This window comes from Rhinopithecus roxellana, chromosome 1, assembly GCF_007565055.1.
Source record: "Rhinopithecus roxellana isolate Shanxi Qingling chromosome 1, ASM756505v1, whole genome shotgun sequence".
In the NCBI taxonomy this organism is placed as follows: domain Eukaryota; kingdom Metazoa; phylum Chordata; class Mammalia; order Primates; family Cercopithecidae; genus Rhinopithecus; species Rhinopithecus roxellana.
In genome coordinates, this window is record NC_044549.1 from 12,340,799 (window position 1) to 12,365,523 (window position 24,725).

Consider the following 24,725-nt stretch of genomic DNA (forward strand, 5'->3'; position numbering starts at 1 on the left):
GCCATAAGTAGAAAGCTGAAACTGGATCCTTTCCTTACCCCTTATACGAAGATTAATTCAAGATGGATTAGAGACTTAAATGTTAGACCTAATACCATAAAAACCCTAGAAGAAAATCTAGGTAGTACCATTCAGGACATAGGCATGGGCAAGGACTTCATGTCTAAAACACCAAAAGCAACGGCAGCAAAAGCCAAAATTGACAAATGGGATCTAATTAAACTTAAGAGCTTTTGCACAGCAAAAGAAACTACCATCAGAGTGAACAGGCAACCTACAGAATGGGAGAAAATTTTTGCAACCTACTCATCTGACAAAGGGCTAATATCCAGAATCTACAAAGAACTCAAACAAATATACGAGAAAAAAACAAACAACCCCATCAAAAAGTGGGGAAAGGATATGAACAGACATTTCTCAAAAGAAGATATTCATACAGCCAACAGACACATGAAAAAATGCTCATCATCACTGGCCATCAGAGAAATGCAAATCAAAACCACAATGAGATACCATCTCACACCAGTTAGAATGGCAATCATTAAGAAGTCAGGAAACAACAGGTGTTGGAGAGGATGTGGAGAAATAGGAACACTTTTACACTGTTGGTGGGATTGTAAACTAGTTCAACCATTATGGAAAACAGTATGGCAATTCCTCAAGGATCTAGAACTAGATGTACCATATGACCCAGCCATCCCACTACTGGGTATATACCCAAAGGATTATAAATTAGTCTACTACAAAGACACATGTACACGTATGTTTATTGCGGCACTATTCACAATAGCAAAGACTTGGAATCAACCCAAATGTCCATCTGTGACAGACTGGATTAAGAAAATGTGGCACATATACACCATGGAATACTATGCAGCCATAAAAAAGGATGAGTTTGCGTCCTTTGTAGGGACATGGATGCAGCTGGAAACCATCATTCTTAGCAAACTATCACAAGAAGAGAAAACCAAACACCGCATGTTCTCACTCATAGGTGGGAACTGAACAATGAGATCACTTGGACTCGGGAAGGGAACATCACACACTGGGGTCTATCATGGGGAGGGGGGAGGGGGGAGGAGGGAGGGATTGCATTGGGGAGTTATACATGATATAAATGATGAATTGATGGGTGCTGACGAGTTGATGGGTGCAGCACACCAACATGGCATAAGTATACATATGTAACAAACCTGCACGTTATGCACATGTACCCTAGAACTTAAAGTATAATAAAAAAAAAATAAAAAAATAAAAAAAAAAAAAAAAAAAAAAAAAAAAGGATATAGGGGAACAGCTAGAACAATGGTTCTAAGTTAAGCATGTATCAGAGTCCTCTGGTGGGGGCAGGGGTTAAAACACATTGATGAGTTTCATTCCCAAAGTTTCTGATTCAGTGTCAGGGATGAGGACAAGAATTTGCATTTCTTAAATTTCCTAGGTGATGCTGATGCTGTTGATCCAGAAACTACACTCTGAAAATTGCTAAGGTAGAGGAAAAGCCCAAAATGGGAATGTACATGAGAAATATGAATATTTCCCTGAGCGAGGGCCATGCAGGAAATAGCTGGAACTATTCTAAAATAATTTTACTCAAGAGGGCTCCCTTTAGAGCCTATGGGCTGAGAACCAAAAAATTGTGGCCGGAGGGGAGAATTTTTGTGATCAATTGGAAAAGATAAGAGCTCTCTCTGCCTTGAAATTCTCACTGTCTCTCAACTAATGAAATTCACCCTTGTTTTCAAGACACTGATTCCTTCTCTTATAATCTAAACTTATTTCCCTATTGATGTCTTTATTTACATTTGACTTTAGCTACTTTTTTGTTAATATCTTCAGCTCCCTTGTTACCATGTGCTTCCCCACAGCAACATATATAATCCAACAATGTTTCTTTTCCACTCTTACATAGCTACTGAATACTTCCAAAGAAAAATTGCACAGTAGTATAGATTGATGCCTATTCAACTTTAAATGATACACAGAATTTGTTTATCTGCCTTTGTTCACCTTCCTTCCTATAGCAACTGTGCTGAATGTTCCTCTACCTTCATGATCCCTGCTTCCTCCGCTTCCACAGATGACACTACCTTCCATCCAAAAAGAAAATAGAAATTAGGATACATGAAAACCCTTAAGTTTCTGCCATTTTCTACCACCACCTTAACACATACATGCTCGCATATTCACCAGCTGTAAATTTACTTCCTTCACTTACCTTCTTCTTTCTGACCTCAAATAGGACAAGGCAAGGTACTTGGAAAAGCATTTGACCCCAATCAAAGTATTCAATACATTTGGTTGGTTCGTTTCACTCTTTTTTTTTTTTTTAATAGGTAACAATGGCCAGGCATGATGACTCATACGTGTAATCCTAGCACTTTGAGAGGCCGAGACAGGAGAATCACTTGAGCCCAGGAGCTTGAGATTAGCCTGGGCAACATGACAAAACCCCGTTTCTATAAAAATTAGCCTGGCGTGCTGGAGAGTGACTGTAATCCCAGCTACCTGGGAGTCTGAGGTGGGAAGATTACCAGCGCCCAGGAGGTTGACTCTGACATGAGCTGTGATCATGCCACTGCACTTTAGCCTGGATGACAGAATGAGACCCTGTCTCAAAATAAAATAAAATAAAATAAAATAAAATAAAATAAAATAAAATAAAATAAAAACTAAGTAACAAATGCATAATGGGTGCAAAATTTTAGAGTCTATCCAAACCGTTTTCTTAGACACACATTCCCTGGAGACAATCACAGTTAACCACCTCTTGTGTATCTTTCTAGAAATATTCCATATACAAATAAGCAAGTACATTGTTTTTACATAAATAGTAACCTGCCGTGTACACTTTTCAGCACTTATTTTCACTTTAAAATACATTTTGGAAATTCTTTCATATCAAAATATAAAGAGCTGCTTTGTTCATTTTAAGTATATACAATAACTTACTTGCCTACTTCTATTGATATACATATTCATTCATACCACATGCAAATTTATTTATAGGGAAAGTTCTTAGAATAACTGGATCAAAATGATTGCCATATTGTCTCCCAGGGGTTACCAGTCTACGTCAGCAATGTGTAAGTGTGCATGCTTTTCCTCACCTTCAACTAACACACAGTGTTTTTCATTCGTTCATTCATTTATTAAACAATTTTTGAGTGACTAGTGGAACCAAATTTTGTTGTAGGCCCAGGGATTAAAGTCTCCACCCTTCTAGATCTTACATTCTACTGAGGGAAGACATACAATAAATTATAAACGGTGGTTAAATTTGTAATTCAAATTTTTACTTTGCCATATTTAGTTCCATTACCACATACATACATCAAAATATCTTTGTGTTTTAAAAAAAATCAATTTTCTTAACTTAAAGTTTCCATCTATTGTTTGCCTTTTTTCAAATTTCTAAATTTGAAGTTTTTTGTTAGTAACCAAATCTTTTAAATGAACACTTCACATATATTTTCCCGATTTTTTCATCTTTTATTCATCCTTCAATATATTGTCTTCACCAATCTCTGGTGACTATAGATGCACAAGGTTGTGATTAATCATTTAGGTATTTTAAATTACATTTCAATCCAGATCTGTCTTCTAGACAACTCCATGTGGGCTATCTCATGATACCTTAGTCTCAATGTGTTTGAAACTACTTATTACTTTCCCCGACCCTATATCCTTTTCAATCCCTTCTAAACCTCCTTTTCTTGTGTTCCCAATCATGCAAACGACATTATCATCCACTAGTTGCCCACCGAGTAACATAGGAATCAAACCTCCTTCTTCCTCAAGTCTTACCTCCTCGCCTCCAAAAATAAGCTATAGTGTCATACACTTAAGAAGCTTAAACCTGTTTTCTTTCTCTCCATCACCTTGTTTCATTTTGTTGGCTAGAGTCTCATTGTCTGTCATCTCAACTACTTAATAATAATAGCTGGCCTGGTATGATGACTCACACCTGTAATCCCAGCACTTTGGGAGACCGAGGCAGGCGGATCACCTGAGGTTAGGAGTTCAAGACCAACCTGGCCAACCCCAGCTCTACTAAAATACAGAAAAACAAATTTAGCCAGCCATGGTGGTGTGCATCTGTAATCCCAGCTACTCGGGAAGCTGAGGCAGGAGAATCGCTTGAACCTGGGAGGCGGAGGTTGCAATGAGCCAAGATTGCACCATTGCACTCCAGCCTGTGTGATAAGAGCAAAACTCCATATCAAAAAAAATAAGTAATAATAATCCCTATCATGGTCTCTAATCTTTACCTATTCTGCTTCATCTTCAGTCGCTCTCCATTGCCTCCAGGATTGTGGTATGTAAAGAGTTTCCTTTCCATTCAACTTTTCAATCCTCAACTGCCACAACCTATTCAAATTATTCTACTACCATACTCTTCCTGATATTATAACTTTGCAAATTCTATTTCCTCTCCCAAAAAGACTGTCTCTGCAGCCTACTCCCCCGAACCATCTATTGACTCAATAAACTCATTATCCAAGCCTAGCTTAAATTTAAAACTTCAGTGTAACATCTTTTCTACTCCTCCCAGGCAAAACTGCCATAACCATCAAAAACACATTCACTAATACATAAAATGCATAGGCTACTTCAGATAATACATTGTGCTTTGTGTCTCATGTGGATGCAAGGGATTTCAAGAGATCCAGGCTTAAATACTCACTGCTGCCTGTCCAGTGAGAAAATAAAAATAAAAATTACTTCCTGGAAACTCCTGTAAAATTACTAGGATTCACTTGCCTTTGGACACATGCCCTACTAAACTAATCATTATTATTAGTTAACAGTCATTGCCAGGGAGTTATGAGTTTTATTATCCATCAGCTTCATAATGGGAAATACCGATGGCATGCTCAAATTAGGATAATGCAGAAAGAACATATTTATATAAGAACTATTTATAAAGATGTGGTGTGGGTAAGTGAGCTTAATCAATAGTCTAGACAGGATGCCTGTTCACTACAGCCAGGTATGAACTTAGAAGTCAGAATTACACATGACCTGGACCCAGAGACAAGTCCCAATGAGCCACCAGTGCCAATTTGGTGTGAGAGACAACTCTCGAGCAGCAGATGATAATTGCTTATGCCACTGCTGAAACCTCGTCTGCTCAGCAGGCAACCAGGGAAACTAGCTTCCATGCAGAAGCCATGCCCAGATCCTATTTCCCACCTCATCGTTGCCAACGGGCAACATCTTTACGGAACTTGTGGCCTCAAGTAGAGAAAATGTCTTAACAACAGCTATCTTGTTCATCATGCTGAATCCTCCCTCAGCTTCTGCTGAGATATCAGCAGAAGCTGGCCTTTAAAATCTGCCAAGATTTTTCCATATTCAATATTTCTGTTATCAATGGACGTTAAAATAAGAGAACAATTTTTCTGTAGTTGTTTTGACTGGCTTGTACTAATGAGTCTATTTCAGAGTTCATGTTATTAAATTTACTGCTTGTTACAGTCTTAATATTTTATTTACCAACTGGTATAGAAGCATTTCTATATTTTTAACGACAAATATGGCTGCTAGTATCTCTACTAGTATAAGAAAAACAGGTTTAGGGCTGGGCGCCGTGGCTCACGCCTGTAATCCCAGCACTTTGGGAGGCCAAGGCGAGCGGATCACAAGGTCAGGAGATCGAGACCACGGTGAAACCCTCTCTCTACTAAAAATACAAAAAACTAGCCGGGCGTGGTGGCGGCGCCTGTAGTCCCAGCTACTCGGGAGGCTGAGGCAGGAGAATGGCGGGAACCCGGGAGGCAGAGCTTGCAGTGAGCCGAGATCGCACCACTGCACTCCAGCCTGGGTGACAGAGGGAGACTCCGTCTCAAAAAAAAAAAGAAAAGAAAAGAAAAGAAAAACAGGCTTAGATGCCTGGTAATCTTTTTTTAAAAAATGACTACCAGAATGCCTTTATCTCGTCGTATTGCAGTGATTCCTATATGTAATAGTGAGCTATTAGAGAAAATGTTTTCAGCCATATTCTTTTTATATCCAGAGTGCCAACTATAATGGTGGATAAATAAATGTTTGCAGAGTAGGTGTATGTGTCTTTTCCTGAACTGCTGATAAGCAATATTCTTTCTGATTGTATGAGCTGCATCTTTTATGCACGTGTATTACATATAGAAACTACTACACACTGTATTGCTTAATAAACATTGACTGATTGATGCTCCAAACTTAGGAAACAAGGTCAAAGGTTTAGCATTTATGTTCTCCAGCATTTTTTAATTCCATTCAGATGACAGTTCAGATTTGTTCTGTGCTAGGTCACAACTAGGGAATATATAAATCCATCATCCTTTAACCATGTCATTTCTGAAATATCCAACATACTCTATAATCTTTTATAATTTTCTCTAAAACATAAGAATTTTATGAGTATCTGTCTCAAGTGTACTTATTTATTAAAATACTTTCAACCTAGAGATAATAATTGCTACTCTTACAGTAGTAACCAAAGTCAACGAAGTCCAGAAGTAATCAGAGTAACTGCATAAGAACTTCTTAAGTAAAAATGCTAGTCCAAAAATCTTGGAGAAAACGAACGCTCCAAAAATCTCCAAAAAGGAGAAAAAATCCAAATCTCAAAAAAATTCCAAACCTTGCAAAAATCCAAACTTTGGAATCCAATATTTGGATTTTTCTCCAAAAATCTTGGAGAATTGATACTATTTGGTATCAATTTCAGTATTCTCAAATGGTAAAAAGAATGTTAAGTCAAAGTACTTGAAGAAAGTTCTCCTTTCTTGTCATTCAAATACAGACAAATGCGTCCTAATTATCTTGGAGCTGAATCTCAATATGTTAGTATGTTAATTATGTCCCGTCCTTCACTGTGTATCTTTGTATTCCATGATAATTTACTGTATAAAACAGGAAGAAACAAGATATTTTATTCTACAGCATTAAGTAACGCTAATAAAATAAAATAAAAATAGGAAGATACCCTTCTTATTTAAAATCATGGCCTTTTTCAACTTTAGATAAAGTCAGTGTACATTGATACTAAACTTACTAAACAAGTCTCAGCCAATCACTGCCTGCCTTATCCAAGTTTAAAAGGTAAGTTTTTCCTCATGTTTTCGTTGACAGCCTTGGTTAGTGAGCAGACTGAAAGACCAGATTGCATATGAGCAGAGCTCCAAATCGTGGCCATATAACATCTTCCTTGTGTTGAGTGCTGAACCTTCTGTAATACCATTAATTGAAGATGACAAATCAACTGCCCAATTTCAACTGACAGCAATTAGCACTCACGCTATGTTACTAGACTTCTGCTTTCTGCACCAGCCCCACCAAGCCATGAGTGCCCAATAAATGTCAGTATTAATCATTTGTCTTATTTATGCTACTCAGTTAATCATCTGGTACTTATTAAGCCTACCTGATGTAAAATACACTTTAAGTATAAAGCTTAAGAGAATCAAAAGAGAAAAAGTAGATTGAAGACTAAAGAAGAGAATGAATACTTTTAATTTAACATATTTACAAAAGAAAAATAGAATACAATGGAAAAGCATACATTATGATCAAGTGAAACACCTTTTATTCCATTAATTACATTTGTATAAAATATAAGTAACAGTCTAATTCCTGGTGCTAGTAAAAAACAAAAATAAAAGAGAGGGAAATAAATATGTTGTACTTGAAATTGCTTAAACTTTGCCAGCTTAGCTTGGTTCACTAATTATTATTGATCAAAAAAATCTAGCTGGACACCATGGCACACGCCTATAATCCCAGTTTTTCAGGAGACTGAGGAATTCAAGTCAAGTCTGGGCAACATAGCAAGACCCCCATCTCTTAAAAAAAACTGAAGTTGTTAAATCAAATATCATCACTAAAATTAATTTTCTTTTAAACATCACAACAGCTTTCATTAAGTTTTAACACACCCTAAGCATGTCGTTTTTCTAAATAATTTAACATAATGTTTTTATTCATGTTTAAGAAAAATAGCTATTATCACCCCCCATTTTGAGATAGACCTTGTCCAACCCAACATTTTCCCCTAGATGAAGATATTTATCAGATAGCTAACTTTACAAACAAAAGTTTTAAAATATTTTTCATGTCTTGCACATAGTTAAATAACAGCGTTTTAGTAACTTCCCAGTAAGGGTACAGAATACCCAGACCTTTTGTGTAGTTACTGGTAATAACCACTTACATAGTCTATTATTATATCCAATGTCACCATGGAGAAAACTATTTGCCTTGTTTATTACTCAAGGAGAGGGAATGGTAGTCAACGCAGAGGAAAAGATCACGACCATAAGCTTTCAAAATTTCCATCTCTAGCTTGCTAACATATTACCTGTTTTTCATTTTAACTCACATAATAGGAGAGAGTACCCCATTCCTCATGTATGGTAATTGTACCTTATTTCCTCCCACCATCCCCTTACATATTATAGAATTAGAAAACTTGATATTAGACAATGATGGTACTATAGATACTGTCAAAGGAAGACTGGGGTAAAAATTAAAATGCTTTTTACCCAGCTAGACTTATTTCATAACTATTAACAACATTAACCACAATCCTAAAGGTAGAGTTGCTAGCCCTATACTCCAGATGACAAATAAAAATATTAAGTGTTTTAGAAGCCAGGTACCTAACAGATTTATATATAATCTTCAACAACCCTTCATAATGTTTGACATTTATCTTTTCCCTCTACAGATAATGAAGTTGAATCTTTTTTTTTTTTTTTTTTTTTTTTTGAGACAGAGTCTCACTCTGTCACCCAGGCTGGAGTGCAGTGGCAAGATCTCAGCTCACTGTAAGCTCCACCTCCCGGGTTCACACCATTCTCCCGCCTCAGCCTCCCGAGTAGCTGAGACTACAGGCGCCTGCCACCATGCCCAGCTAATTTTTTTTTCTTTGTATTTTTAGTAGAGACAGGGTTTCACCATGTTAGCCAGGATGATATCGATCTCTTGACCTCGTGATCCGCCCACCTTGGCCTCCCAAAGTGCTGGGATTACAGGCGTGAGCTACCGCACCCAGCCGAAGCTGAGTCTTTTAAAGTTGAAATGACTTTCCTGAGCTCACACTATTATCTGGGGGAGTCACTTTAAACTAATTTTTCTTGAAATCTAGTGTCACAGGATCTTTAGGGTGTCGCTTTTCCAGCCCGAAGCCAATGTGGCTAGTGGCGTCTTTGTGTTAGTTTTACTTAGACCCACTGGACTTATTCTTCCCACTCATCCTGGAAGGCTGCACTGAGTTCATGCTACTGGACCAGATCCCATGCTTGCCAAGGGAGAGCTAGATGCATAGAGGCAAGGGGTATGTGAGTGAGTGAATGCAGGGTCCAGTCATTGCACATAGCTGTAACTGCAGAGGGGCGGGCAGCTCCAGGAGCTGGCATAGGTGCCAGCTTCATATAAGCCTGCAGCTGGATTAGATGCACCACAAGCAGGTTCTACTGTGAGCACCCACCTCTGCATGAGGGGAACATGATGGCACTCAGAAGCTTGAAGACTCCAGAAATCACAGAGCCCCAAAGAGGGTGTCATCTCGAGTGCACCACTCCTTGAGTTCCCAGAAGGGTCACAGTTCTTCTTTCCTTCTCATCACCCACAACCTGATGAGTGGGGGAGCTGTGTTTCACCCCTGTTTGTGTTACAGCTCTTTCAGCTCCACCATTTGGCAGGTCCTGAGTTCTTGTCCCACGTTTAGGAAGAATGATAACTAGAGAGTGAGCAAGGTGAAGGGCTGCTTTACTGAGCAACAGTACAGCTCTCAGTACAATACAGTAACAGTACAGCTCTCAGGAGACCCAGAGTGGTTAGCTCCTATCCACAGGCAGGTTGTTTGTGGCTCTCAGGGGAGAAGAGACCCAGTACCTCCTATTTACAGGCAGGTCATCCTGACATTTGTGTGGCCCTCAGCAGAAAGGAGTCCAGGAATGGATAGCTCCTCTCCACAGGCATGTCGTCCCAATGTCTCTGTGAGTCTGGCAGAGTCCGGGGGTTTTTATGGGCTTCAGAAGGGAGGAAGTGAGTGCTGATTGGTTTATGGGAGGGCCTGGAAAAAGCACCATAAGTTCTAACTCCAGGTCATGGAACAGGGAATCCAGCCCCCAAGCTTCAAGTCAACCCTGACTTGAAGGTGAGGTTTTACCAGGGACCTGCCCCTTTCCACACAGGAGCCTGTCTGCCTCCTACTGCCATCAATCATGTTGTCCATGGCACCAAGGCTCTTCATGCCAAGGGTTGCCTGCAGGTCCATGCCAAGCCACCATCAGCCCATCAGCACCCCCTCAGCCTCCCTCTCATGCTCATCAGTGCCTAAAGCCCAGCGGGGGCCAGAGTGGCAGGGGCTGGTATGTCAGTGCCAACCCGAGTGCACACACATCCGGTCAGGTCACGACAGAGCCTGGGCTCAGCTTCGATTTTGCTCTGAAATTGGAGCAGGTGCTGGGAGCAGGGTGCCAGGTGCCAGGCAGTAGGAGCAGGTACTTCTGAGCCTGAGGGGGCAGGGGAGCTTCCCGGGCCCTCAAGAGTACAAGGATGCCCAGGTCCACAGCTGCAGCTAGACAGTTACAGCTGCTCCCAGAAGGGTAGGACTCCCACCCCACCAACTCAGAAGGTGGCAGGGTTCCCACCTGTTCCTGGCTCCTGCTGGCTTCGTGGAGCACACGGCCCCAGTCACACCTTCTCTGCTGTAGCGGGCACCTTCCTGACAGCTGCTCCAGACGGGCTGCCACTGCCATCAATTCTCACTCTTAAGAAGTACATACAGCTGCTGTTAGGGTGGATGATCACTGTCAGGAGGTTCCCTAATGCACTATCCAGCCCCATGGCCTGTTTCTGCAGCTTCCTCATATCTGGGGCTGCCTAAATAATACGTATAATAAGCTCATACTTCAGGATTAGTTGTCCCTCAACTGAATTAGGAGATAGGTGTGCTTTACCAAGGGCTCTCTTAGCCTTTCCAGGGAGGCAGTAGGCACTAAAAACAATGACTGCTTTTAACTGCTTCATGCCGACAAGGGGCATTGTTTTGGGGAAAATGACAGTCAGATCTCTCTCAGATGCCTATTCCATTAAAAGGGAGTCATTGTCCACAGCTCCAGTTGCGTGACCACTTGGAGTTTGATGGCCTCTAGGTGAGAAGACACAAATTTCACAAGGAGGTTAAGTATGCATGGACCAAATATGAGTATTATAAAAAGAGGAGCTAAAAGGAAAAAATCTTAAAAAAAAAAATGGACTAATTATTTGGAAAACAATATTGTGGCTAGAGCTGTTTCACCGTAGTGGAAGAAATTGAATTTTGTATAGGGACAATTAAATTTTAAAAGAGAAATAACTATTTAAGGGAGTAGATAATCCTTTGGGAATTCAGGATTAAAGAGTCCTTGACAAAAACACCTTATGGTGAGAAACAGAACAAAGGCAAGAACAATAAGCAAGAGTTATCCCCAACTACAACTAAGGGGTTGGGAAAAATAGCAGGTTAAAGGTTTTCCTGAGATGCGCCCCCATGATCATGCTAAGAGAGGCAGGGGGCAGACTGGAGAACAGAACTCAAATTCCTGCTCCAGTGTCCAGGGGGAGGTCCAACTTCTTCCCTTCAACTTCTGAACCACTGGAACCAGGGAGAGGAGCCCTGGGCCCTGTCAGTCCTGCTGGACGATTTGGGCTGGACCCAGAGACCTGTGTCTCTAGGGACAATCCACCCTCCAGTGGTCCCCATTGCAAATTGGACAGGTTCAAGGTGGCTTCCTTCTGCTGTCTGGACAGTCCTTCCTAAAACGCCCTGGATTGCCACATTTGTAGCAGTTAACAGATGCGTCCCAAGGACTCTGGGGTTTGTGAGCCTGTTAGGTGGCTGTTAGAGCCTTTGCCTTTTTCCTGTGTTTCCTTTCCCTCTCTTGGGCCTCCTCCTGATTCCTATTGTAAAATACCAAGATGACCACTTTCAGGAGGTTCCCTAATGCACCATCCAGCCCCATGGCCTGTTTCTGCAGCTTCCTCATGTCTGGGACTGCCTAAATAATACGTTCACACTTCAGGAGTAATTGTCACTCAACTGAATTAGGAGATAGGTGTGCTTTATACCAAGGGCCCTCTTAGCCTTTCCAGGAAGGCAGTAGGATTCTTATCTAATTCCTGGTGTATCATGGGTAGCTTGGAGTAATTGAGAGGCTTACTTCTAGTCCTATGTAAGCCCTCCCTCCTCTATGCCCACCTGAAAGTGTTTTCTCTTCCATTCTCCCATTTCATCATTGGGGTCCCATTTAAGGTACTCTAACGGTACTACTATGCTTCCAATTGGAGAAGTCTCATCCCATTCCCTGGCACTACATGAGATACAAAGCTCATCCCCAAAATTTTCTGCTACTTGCAGAACAGCCTGCTTTTCCATGGTAGTCAGGATCTGATTCGAGTAACATGACATCTATCCAGGAGAGTTTAAATACTTGGATTAAGTCCTGGAAAGCCTCTATATACCTGACAGGGTCATCTGAAAACTTGCCAAGATCCCCCTTAATTTTCATTGCTTCTTTATCATAAGCAGGTGACACTGTAGAACCAGGTCCTCCCAAACAAGGGAGAGAAAAGGAGTCCCGGGAATTGGGGACCTGGCCTAATCAGATGCTTCCCAAAAGGAAAAAATCAATATCTCACATAAAAAAGCTCCCTGTATTCACAGGACTGTATTGACTCCTGACATAGTGGAGGAAAGAAAGAAACAACTTGAGTGCAGAGGAGGGAAAGGTGCCTGGGGGGAAAAGCCTCTTGCCCTATGCAAATGGATTCCTTTTGAGTATGGGAAAGAAAAGTCTCAATTGTGACATCCTCCTTGCTTCTAAAGATAGACAGATACCACACTGTTCTGATTTACACTACTGATGACAGCCAAAACCTCATTCTACCCAGTGATATTATCTTTGTGGTGTGTAACAACACCCTTAACATTGTATGTAAAGAAGAGGATAGTGGCCATGGCAGTCTTGAAAGAAAAAGAGAGAGAGGAAGGAAGGAAAGAAGGAAGGAAGGAAGGAAGGAAGGAAGGAAGGAAGGAAGGAAGGAAGGAAGGAAGGAAGGAAGGAAGGAAGGAAGGAAGGAAGGAAAAAAGAAAGAAAAGAAGGGAGTTAAGGACGGCTGGATGGGAAGGGATGGAGCTGAGAACGAATAAAGAAAGAGAGATATGGGAAAGACTGAAGGTCCTATTGTTGCACCCTAATGAGCAATCAGGGACTGGAGTGGAAGAATAATGGAGGACAGGAAGGAGACAGGGGGAAGGACAGGAAGGAAGGCAGGCCGTGGGAGGGATTGGCCGTCTGGCCATTGTTTTGTTCCTTTGAGGGAGGGCGGAAGGGGCGTTGGTTTTTGTGTGTTGGGGGGAGGGAGGGGAAAGACTGAGGGTCCTGGTGCTATACCCTAATGGGCAGTCAGGGACTGGAGTTAGTCCAGGGGCTTTTGTATAACACCAAGGAGTAGCCTCAGCCATACCTTCAGTTGCCCCAGGACCTCCTTCCAATCCACACAACCACTAGACCTCCATGAAGAGAAACTGGATTGGAACAAATCCCACATTCCCAACACCTGAGCATGATGGGGGATTGACAGTGTTCTCCCTGGCAAGTCTGTCCTATGTGTCCTAAGTCCAGCAGCCACGATAGTCATTTCTAGTTGGCTGACAGAGGTCCAGTATTTTCCTTTCATTCTGGTGATTGTGGAGTTTAGGGACTCTGAAAACTGGACGTAAAACACCAAATCTGCTAGTGCTCACCCCTCCACAGATCCTGGATGAGCCCCCAAAAATGTCACAGGATCCTTAGGTTGTCACTTTTCCAGCCAGAAGCTTCTGTGGCCAGTGGCACCTTTGCCTGAATTTTACTCGGCCCACTGGGCTTGTTCTGCCCACTCAGCCTGGCAGGCTGCTCTCAGCTTGGCTGTCAGCCAAGACTCCATGCCTTCCAAGGGTGAGCCAGGCATGGAGTGGAGCAGCAAGGGGTGCATAAGCAAGAGAGTAGGGGATCCAGCTACTGCACATAGCCAGGCACGCTGTCTGCTGTGGCAGGGCCGGCAGCCCCAGGTGCCACTTCTGGGCAACCCTGCAGCTGAATCAGATGCTCTGCAAGCAGCCTCTGCTGTAGGCACCCACATCTAGATGAGGAGAATACAGTGGCACCCGGAAGCTTGAAAATGCCAGGAACTGCAGAGATCCAAAGAGAGTGTCACAGCCCTGGTTCAGGGAGCCCTTAGGTCTGGGCTCCTGGAAAGGCCATGGCTCTTCTCTCCTCATTGCCCACACTGTGGCAAGCAGCAGGGTGTGTTTCAGCCCTGTTTGTGTTACAGCTCTTTCAGTTCTGCCACTCAGTGGGTCCCAAATTCTTGTCCTGCTTCAAGGAAGAATGAGGTACATGGACAACTGGAGAGGAAATAAGGCAAAGGAGTGCTTTATTGGGCAATATTACAGGTCTCAGGATACCCGGAGTGGGTAGCTCCTATCTGCAGGCAGTCGTCCTGATGACATCTCTTCACCCCTCAGCAGAGAGGAGACCTGGAGTGGGTAGCTCCTGTCTGTAGGCAGGTCATCCCAACATCTGTGCAGCCCTCAGTGGAGAGGAGACCCAGAGTGGGTAGCTCCTATCCATGGGCAGGTCATCCTGTCATCTTTCCAAGTCTGGCTGAGTCCAGGGTTTTCATGGGCTTCAGAAGGGAGGAAGTGCATTCTGACTGGTCCATGAGCAGCCATGGAAAAAGCACCGTAAGTTTTCACTCCTGGCTACAGAACAGGCAGCCCAGCCTCCAGGCTTCAGGCCATCCCTGGCTTGAAGGTGGAGTTTCACTGGGGGCTTGCTCCTTTCCACCCAGGAGCCTGTCTGCCTCCTGCCACCATCAGTTACATCATCCATGGCACTCAGGCTGTTCACGCTGACGGGCATCTGCAGGCTTGCACCGAGCTGCCCTCAGTTCCCCCTTGGCCTCCCTCCCATGCTTGTCAGTGACCATAGTCCAGAGGATGCCAAGGTGGCAGGGGGCTGACATGTCAGCACTGCTTCAAGCATACACACAGCACTTGGCTGGGCTTCAACTTTGCTCCTAAATGAGAGTGGGCACTGGGAGTAGGGAGAGATCAGGCAATGAGAGTAGGCACTTCTGAGCCTCCGGGGTCACAGAGGGTTCCCATGACCCTGAGAGCATAGGAATGTCCATGTCCACAGCTATAGCTGGGGGCTGCTGCTGCACCTGGGGGATGGGGCTCCCACCCTACCAACTCAGAAGGGTGCAGGGTTCTCACCTGCTCCCAACGCCCACCAGCTCCCTGAAGTTCACAACCCAGCCTGCACCTCACCTGCCACAGCTGCTAGGTTTGCAGCCGCCTCTCCAGATGGGCCATCACTGCCATCACTAGCACTTGTGGGTTTGTTTTATGTTTTGGGTTTGTTTGTTCGTTGGTTTGTTTGTTCATTTGTTTGTTTGTTTTGGAGACGGAGTCTTGCTCTGTCGCCCAGACTGGAGTGCAGTGGCGCAATCTCAGCTCACTGCAACCTCCACCTCCCAGGTGCAAGCAATTCACTGGCCTCAGCCTCCTGAGTAACTGGGACTACAGCCACACACTGCCATACCTGGTTAATTTTTTCTTTATTTTACTAAAGATGGGGTTTCACCATGTTGCCCAGGCTAGTCTCGAACTCCTGAGCTCAGGCAATCTGCCTACCTCAGCCTGCCAAAGTGCTAGGATTACAGGCGTGAGCCACAATGCCTGGCCACAATTGTGGGTTTTATTCACAATAGTTGATAGTCTCTTAATTAGTTGAAGTCATAATCTCAGGAATAAACATCACCTTCTGTTACCTTCACAACTCCACTTCTGCCACATCTCCCCACCCTTCCTTTACATTCCACCCCACATCCTCAACTTCTTTTCTCTTTAGGTTTCAGCAACAGTCAAAGCAAATAGTACAACCTACTGAGTCTGTACATGTGTATTTGCTCTCTTTTCCACAGCAGGTACTCCTGTAGCTGGTTTCAGTGTGTTCATTGAATATGGTGTCATTTTATCTAAGATTGTCATTGTTGCAATTTATTTTCTCAAGTGTAGCAGACTACTAGCAGGTGTCTCTTGAAAACAACCAGATCCATTTGAGCAATGAAGTGTGTGTATATGTAAATTTGATTTAAAATTAGAATGCTTTCTTCTTTCCAATTTTTTCTTTTTTTATGTCTCACTCTGTCACCCAGGCTAGAGTTCAGTGGCAGATCTCAGCTCACTGCAACTCCACCTCAAGTAGTTCTCATGTCCAAGTTTCCCGAGTAGCTGGTATTACAGGCACCTACCACCACGCCTGGCTAATTTTTGTGTTTTTAATAGAGTTGGGGTTTCACCTTGTTAACCAGACTGGCCTCAAATTCCTGACCTCAAATGATCCACCCACCTTGGCCTCCCAAAATACTGGGATTACAGGCATGAGCCACTGCACCCTGCTCTTTCTAAATATTTTTAAATATCTCAGATATTTTCTACATATCTAAGCTAGAGAAAGGGACTTCTAAAAATCTTAAGAGTGTTGCCCCACAGCCCTAATAGTCTAAGAATAGTCTGAAATAGTCTGAAAAAGAAGAAAATCTGTCTTGGAAAGAATTATGCATATGACATTTGGGGCATGTAGTGACTGTCAATCCAATTCATAGGGAGACACAAAGTTTTGAAGAAAACTATACTGACTTGGACTAAAAGGGAAAAAGCTCAAAATGAAAAGACTTTCTGTAGGCAGAAAGCAGGCTAAGAAGGCTATCAAGCTATAATCCAGACTACTTTCCAGAGACCAGACAGGATCTCTTCAAGAGCAGAGTCAAGAGCCCAGAGAGGGTTTCAAGAGCCGTGGAGTGCAGTGATTTAGAGAACCAAATCAGGAAGCAGAAGTGGACACTAATGAAGGTGAATTTCTAACCCTCAGAGGAGAGCACTCTGATACTATTTGTCTGGGTGAATTTCGGGTCTGTGGCCACTATGTGTTTCCCATTTCCTTATCTTTTTGAATGGAGGTGTCTATTGCAATTATCCTGCCCTCAACTCACCATTACATATAAAGGATTGGAGAACAGATAAATTGCCTGTTTAGTTCACAGCTCTCTGAGTCAAGGGGCATTGCAGCCTCAAGGAGCCTCATCTGTTTCTTCACCTGATACAATACATGAGATCATGGACTTCAAGACTGGTGCCACGATTAGACGAGATTTGGGGGAGCTTGGGGAGCAGGTGAATAAGGTGAATATATTTTGCTTATGAAATGGATGGAAGTCACTGGAGCCAACAGACGAACTAAAGGGAAGATACTTCATAAACTAAGAAAGAATAGGTCAGACATCTAGGAAACACAAGCACCCCCCCAAGTTGGACATGGACAGTTAAAGCAAGACATTGTGGGAAGGGATGAGTATTCAAAGTCAAAAAGTTAAGTGTACAAATCTGAGAAGTGTATGTCAGGATCCTAGAGGCCAGATCCAGCAGGCAGTGATTTTAAAAATATAGGGAAAAGAAAATGTACACATATACATGGCAAATATAGGCAAGGTTCCATGGACTGAAGTGCTATAAAAGCCTTGCAGTTTCCCATCTCTCTCTATAAGCAGGTCTTCACTGGTACAGAAGAGTCATAGAGCAATCCTACACATCTTCATACTCCAGCCCTGGAATCACTCCTGAAATTCAAAGCTCTACAATCCCAGGCTCAGAACCTAACCACAATCTCATCTTTTTTTCATCCTTGCACATTACCTGAGCCCACTTTACAGCTGCTCCTGAACCTCATCAGGACCTCAAATTATTCAATGCTGGCCCATTTTCTCAGCATGTTGCCCTCTCTGGCCTCTGTTTTATGAAACTGGTACTGATCCAGCATACCCACCAACATTTTCCCTTGGCCCAATTCCTGATCCAATCCTGAATAAATTGAATTATGTTTTACTTAGCAATATAAACCCTAATTTTCAAGCACTAATGGAAGAGTAAAAAAAAAATAGACCATTTTTATTGCAGTTACCTTTTGAAGGTTATAATTTCAGCTATATTCTCAAAAGCGTTCTTTAATCTTTTTGCTTACGCCTTTTCCCTGGAGCAGCAGCACTACTGTCTTCAAGCTGTACCTTGCCACCTACACACCTCACTCTGCCAAAACTCAGATATCCTTTCACTTACCTTCTTAAACATCACTAAGACTTCTGACTGCCTACAGAATAAAACCTAGTGTCCTTATCATGGCATGCAAGCCTCCTCTTTGTCTTCCTCAGTTAATTTTCATCTCTCACCTCCAACTCTAGCCCTAAAGTGCCTTTAGAGTAAGTAGGTAGCACATCAGACTGCTAATTTCACATGTCTGATGCATCCTGCATTTTTACGCCTCTGCTTCTGCTCACACTTTTTCCTCTACCAGCAAAGGCTTTCCCTGTTTAATCACGGTATGATTAATTAGTTCTCCCTCACCAGTATTTCCAGGATACTTTATACATATCTCTATAATGCCCTTATTGCATTGTATAATTGTATTATAATTATATGTTAAGAGGTTTCATTGCCAAAGCTAGCTTCTTAATGACAAGTACAAAGTGTTGTTTTGTTTGGCTGTTTTTTGTTTTGTTTTGTTTTGTTTTGTCCAGGGATAGATTTTTCTTGGTGCTGGTAGGAAAGAGGGTGTTTGTTTGTTTGTTTGTTTGTTTGTTTTTGAGATGGACTTTTGCTTTTTCACTTCTGTTGCCCAGGCTGGAATGCAATGGCACAATTTTGGCTCACTACAACCTCTACCTCCCAGGTACAAGCAATTCTCCTCTCTCAGCCTCCCAAGTAGCTCAGATTACAGACATGTGCCACCACACCCAGCTAATTATTTGTATTCAGAAGAGACGGGATTTTGCCATGTTAGTCAAGCTGGTCGTGAATTCCTGACTTCAGGTGATCCACCTGCCTCAGCCTCCCAAAGTGCTGGGATTACAGGTGTGCACCACCACACCCAGCCAAAAGAGGTATTTTTATAACTCTCAAATTTATTAGCACAAAAAATAACACTCACTAAAAAGGTTTTTAAAGGAATAAATGAAAGCAAAGAAATATAAGAGCAAAAGGTAAGTCTCAGAGTTGAAAAGGCAGTAAAAAAATTGGAAAGCGCTACGAATACATTCCTACTGTTACAATCAACACATGTAGACCTTAAACATTAACTTTATTGGATATTTGGTTGCTGGTTGCTACCTTAAACATTAACTTTATTGGATATTTGCTTACGTTTGAACACCCTTCTCATTTTATAACATAATCTTTATTTTATAGAAAAAGTAGTTACTTGAGGGCCGGGCATGGTGGCTCACACCTGTAATCCCAGCACTTTGAGAGGCCAAGGCAGGCAGATCACTTGAGGTTGGGAGTTTGAGACCACCCTGACCAACATGGAGAAACCCCATCTCTACTAAAAATACAAAATTAGCCGGGTGTGGTGGTGCATGCCTGTAATCCCATCTACTCGGGAGGCTGAGGTTGAAGAATCACTTGAACCCAGGAGGCGGAGGTTGCGGTGAGCCAGAGATCACGCCATTGTATCCCAGCCTGGGCAACAAGAGCGAAACTCCATCTCAAAAAAAAAAAGAAAAGAAAAAGTAGTTACTTGATAAGCCTCATGACTGAAATACAACTATTCAGTAATACATCTCCTACAGAGAGAAAAATGATGGTAGAAGAATAGATTTTTCTACCAATTATTTGATGTGTTGTCATTGTAGAGATTATTAAACATCTGTGCTTCAGTTATCTTATTTATGAGAAGAAAGACAATAATTGTACCTACCTCAGACGTTAGCTATGAGGATTAAACAGGTTAATGCATGGAAAGCACTTAGTACATTGCATGCAGAAGTAAACACTCAGAAAAGATGAATGTTATTGTTATTCTAATTAAAACAGCCAACTTGTAGGTATTCATGAGGTCTCGACAGAATTGAATTTTACTTCACAATGTTATTACAGAAACTATTTGTGTATGACAGCCCTCTCAGGCTATTTACAATATAAAATGAATTAAACTGCGTGGCTAGGAGCTAGTAATTTAATCTTGAGGACAGTATAATTGGATATCAAGATCAAACAAACACCTGAATGTAAATAAGCATTAGATTTTAAAAACTGAGTAAGCAGAGGGGTAAATGCATCATGCAGCTAAATCAACAAATTGGCAAATATTCATGTTGAATAAAACCTGGGGAAGTTTTCTTTCTCTGTTATTATCAAGAAGGTTGTATATAACACGTGAGACTGCGGGCTCTACTTACAAACTAATCTTGATTCTTTCCCAGTGGAGACATTCAAATATAGAATGCAGTCTATGTTCTAAGAGTAGGAGGGACATACGTAACATACTCTATGTCCAGTAACCCAGAGGTAGTCCCTAGCACCAAAAGGATGCACAGTAGGAACTTAAGATATAAAGGAACATAAAAAAACCTGGTCAGAGGCCGTGTCTAAATTAATAAAGGTAGATGGTTTGTTACATTTATCATTGTAAATAGCAAGAGAAATAGGAGAAAAATAAAAATAAAACCCAATGTCCTCGGTTGCCTTTGTTTTTCTATTTTCTTTGTTGTCTATAAATACAACTATCAGAAGATTAATTACAGTTCTAAATTTAACATTAAAAAGATTTCTGGAAAGCTACAATATAATTTATGTGACAGAAAAATTTTGTCATATAATTCTAGAATATGACCCCCAATTTTTTTTTTTTTTTTTCTTGGCATTAGGTACCATTTTATTGAGCTTAATTTAAATGCTACAACTTGATGCTTAGGGAAATCCATTGAACTATCAACTAATTCACCCTCTAATTTTAAGCTTGTCAATTTTGCTACATAATTAATTTTTATTCTGGAAACCCACATAACTCTTTCTGACACTTTCTCTTGTTTAAAATTGTATTCCAAAGGTAATTTCGGAATCATCTCTTGAAGAGCTCTTATTCCAAAATTGTTTATCAGGCAAATTAAAATGGAAAGTTATTTTTGCTCATATTATGAAAACTGTCAGCACTTTTAAATCAATTCCCATAGCACTAAATAAACTCCATTCCAGGCCGGGCATGGTGGCTCACACCTATAATCCCAGCACTTTGGGAGGCCGTGGTGGGCAGATCACCTGAAGCCAGGAGTTCTGAACCAGCCTGGCCAACATGGTGAAACCCCGTCTCTACTGAAAATACAAAAAATTAGCCTGGTGTGGCAGGCACCTGTAATTCTAGCTACTTGGGAGACTGAGGCACAAGAATTGCTTGAACCTGGGAGACAGAGGTTACAGTGAACCAAGATCATGCCACTGCACTCCAGCCTGGGGTATAGAGTGAGACTCTGTCTCAAAAAAAATAAAATAAAATAAACAAAATAGATAAACAAACAAACACCATTCCAAAGGAATTAACCAATTAAGAAAATATTCAGTTTTTTAAATTTAATATTTAGTGCAAATTTTATAAGGGAATAGAGGAAATATTGGAAGTAAAGTAGAAATTAATTTGCCACATTACTAATACATCCTGTTGACTTTGAAGTAAGCATTTTACATGTAATCATTGACCTTCTACAAATGTTTCCAGGGAAAATAGCTAAAGACTGTGAGGTTCACTGATACTAAAAACACATATCAAGAATTTTAATTTCTGTCCTGATGGTACCTAAGCACACCATTACATCATAGGCCCTGTGATCCAATACTAATTTTAAGAAATATGGTCATAGCGTAACTTTCACACTGGCTGAAAAGAATAGAAACATTACGAGAGAAGGGGAGTTAAAAGACCCAGAAAACAAAGTCCAAGAGCTGGATGAAGATAGCAATAAAAATAGGGAAATATATATATATATATGCCATTGTAAGATAATTTATTTAGGAAACTCCAAGAAATAAGAATGTAAAAATGAGAGACACTGAAAAAATTATATAGCATGAAATTCAGAGGACAAAAATCAAGAGAGAGAAACCCATAGATGTAACAGCATTGAAAAAAATTTAAGACAAACAGATGAGAAACAACCTGTTGATTATGCCCGGAAACCTGACTTCCTGGACCGACAGCATCAGTATCATCCGGGAACTTGTTAGAAATGTCGATTTTAGATCCCCAGGTTCACCAGACTTACCGAGTCACCAACTCCGGAGGGTGGAACACAGCAATTTGCTTTAACAAGCCCTCCAAGTGATTCTGAGGTACCCCAAATTCAAGAACTACTGGTTTAGAATTTCTAAGACTTTAACCTCCATTCTTTACCAGGAGTTGTCTTAGTTGCCCTTTACAACTGGCTTAATGTCCACATAAAAAAAATATATAAAGGCAACTACTTCTCAAATACCCAGTAGACAATCACTCTTTTTCAGGTATTCAAATTTCTTCTGCCACTCAATTTGCTTAACAGCACTTGCCTTCAGTGAATGTCTGAAAATAAAAATTAAATTTAGTACTGTTAACCCAAACAGTTACTAAAAATTAAATTTAGTACTGGTAGCCAAAGTAGAATAGAATAGAAAATATGCTGCATTTCAAGGTTTTTTGTTTTTTTGTTTGTTTGTTTGTTTGAGATGGGGTATCGCTTTGTCGCCTAGAGTGGAGTGCAGTGGCATGATCTTGGCTCACTGCAACCTCCACTTCCCAAGTTCAAGTGATTTTCCTGCCTTAGCCTCCGAAGTAGCTGGGACTACAGGCATGTGCCACCATGCTCCACTAATTTTTTTTTTTTTTTTCAGTATTTTTAGTAGAGATGGGGTTTCACCATGTTGGCCAGGATGGTCTCGAACTCCTGACCTCAAGTGATCCGCCCACCTCAGCCTTCCAAAGTACTGGTATTACAGGAATGAGCTACCAGGTCTGGTTCAAGGTGTTTTATAATATACCTAACCACATTATATGTATGATTACTCATTCTTAGGAAGTACTTGATATAAAAATATTAAGTATTTTAAAGTATTATTTTATCAGTTCCAATAAAATAGAACTACTTTAAAGTTAATTTAAGGAATACGAAAATATAGTAATAGTTCTAACTAAGAATAAAATATCAGGTCTCCATATTGTCCTTTCCTAAAATATAGGTAACTGCTAAAAAGTTATTAAAGAGGATTGATAAAAAATAATATGCTATTTATCAAAGATATTAATCCTATTTTATTATAGTCCAAATGTTCTTAATTGACTTGTAATTAATATCACAGACTAAAGCAAAACTTATAAGCCATGAATGGAGAGTCCTTTTTCAGAAGCAAGGTAACCCAGTCATTACAATGGTGACTTATACAGAAGAAGAATTTCTATTTCAGGATAAGTGCTATTAGGAGCTGTCCTTACCAGCAAATTTCTTTGGTAACTGAGTTGTTTGGTCATAGTTGTCATTATTATAATGGGTAGTGTTGTACAATTATTTGACTCCAACTAATCTTATTTTATCTTTTTAAACCAAATTAACTACTTATATCCACAAAGACAAGTAAGCACTCTGACATTTTCCTAATTTCATACAATGATCATGGAATCCTAAGGATATACTAATTTTTTTTTTTTTTGCTATTTCTCTTTATATAACCTCCATAACTTGACATAAAATATATTAAAATTCCTTTAGTCTCCACAAGCCTAATGATAATGTTCTCTATGTAACTTTCAATTAAGTACAAAGTTATTTATTATTTTGAATACTGTTTTTAATATAATATTTTCTCATATTACATCATACAATGCACAAACGGCATGTGCTTTTGTTCCCAGACCAAACCGAGGGTCAGGCTGCTGTTTTTCACAGCCCAATAATGAGATGCAGATAAACTAGGGAGGAAGCGAGTTTTTATTTCTGTAACCAGTTACAGGGAGAAGACCTGGAAATTACAACATTTTCCAGAGCTTAAATACCTTCTAAGCTATATGTCTGCGTGTAAGTGTGCATTCATCTAAACACAAAGAAGATTAACTTCTTTTAATTTATAACTGAGGTCTGAGTCCTGAAGGCCTTCTTCTGGAGCCTCAGTAAGTTTACTTAATCTGAATGGGTCTAGGTGCTGGGGTGATTACCGTTTTCTTGTCTCCCGCTAGATCATAAAGGCTTGGGGAGTTCCTTTAGACCCCAATAAACTTGTTTGTGGAGTTTCTTCAGACCCCCAATAAAACTTGTTAGTCCTAAATGGATCCTGTTAAGAATTCCTTCGTTATTTTGTCATGCTTCAAGCCTAGGAAAAGCCTAGGCAAAATTCTTGGTGCGCTCTTTGTTATATTCCAGCCTTTGAATAAGGGCACTGGCTCTGAATATTTAACTTAACTACTCAGTCAGTAGCACTGAGACAGTTGACATGGAGGCCTGCATTAGTGAGACTGGGCCTGCCACACTTTTAAACTTTTTCTGACATGGACAAAGAGAAAAGCATAGCAAAGAGTTAATACAGTTTTAAAAACCAACTCTATAATGCCAGAGATTTCACTGAGTAACTAGTTAGTGTATCCATTAAAAATTATTGTATTTAACTTATATTTTAAGAAATGTTTTGGAATTTACTTTTGTTTTGTTTTGTTTGTTTTTACTGTTCTCATTGAATTTCTTAAATTAAATAAAAAGGAAAACTAAAACCTTCCATCTGAACTTCATTTTTTTAATCTATAGAATATCCTGGGAAAAGATAACATATACTTTTTTTAAATTATTCTGAAAGGAAAAGT

General features: G+C 40.7%; 1 protein-coding gene across 1 annotated transcript in view; it reads left to right on the forward strand.

The window, feature by feature from the left end:
• The window catches only part of HTR1F (5-hydroxytryptamine receptor 1F), a 216,060-nt gene that overhangs the window by 190,070 nt on the left and 1,265 nt on the right, over window positions 1-24,725 (forward strand). The window lies entirely within an intron of this gene.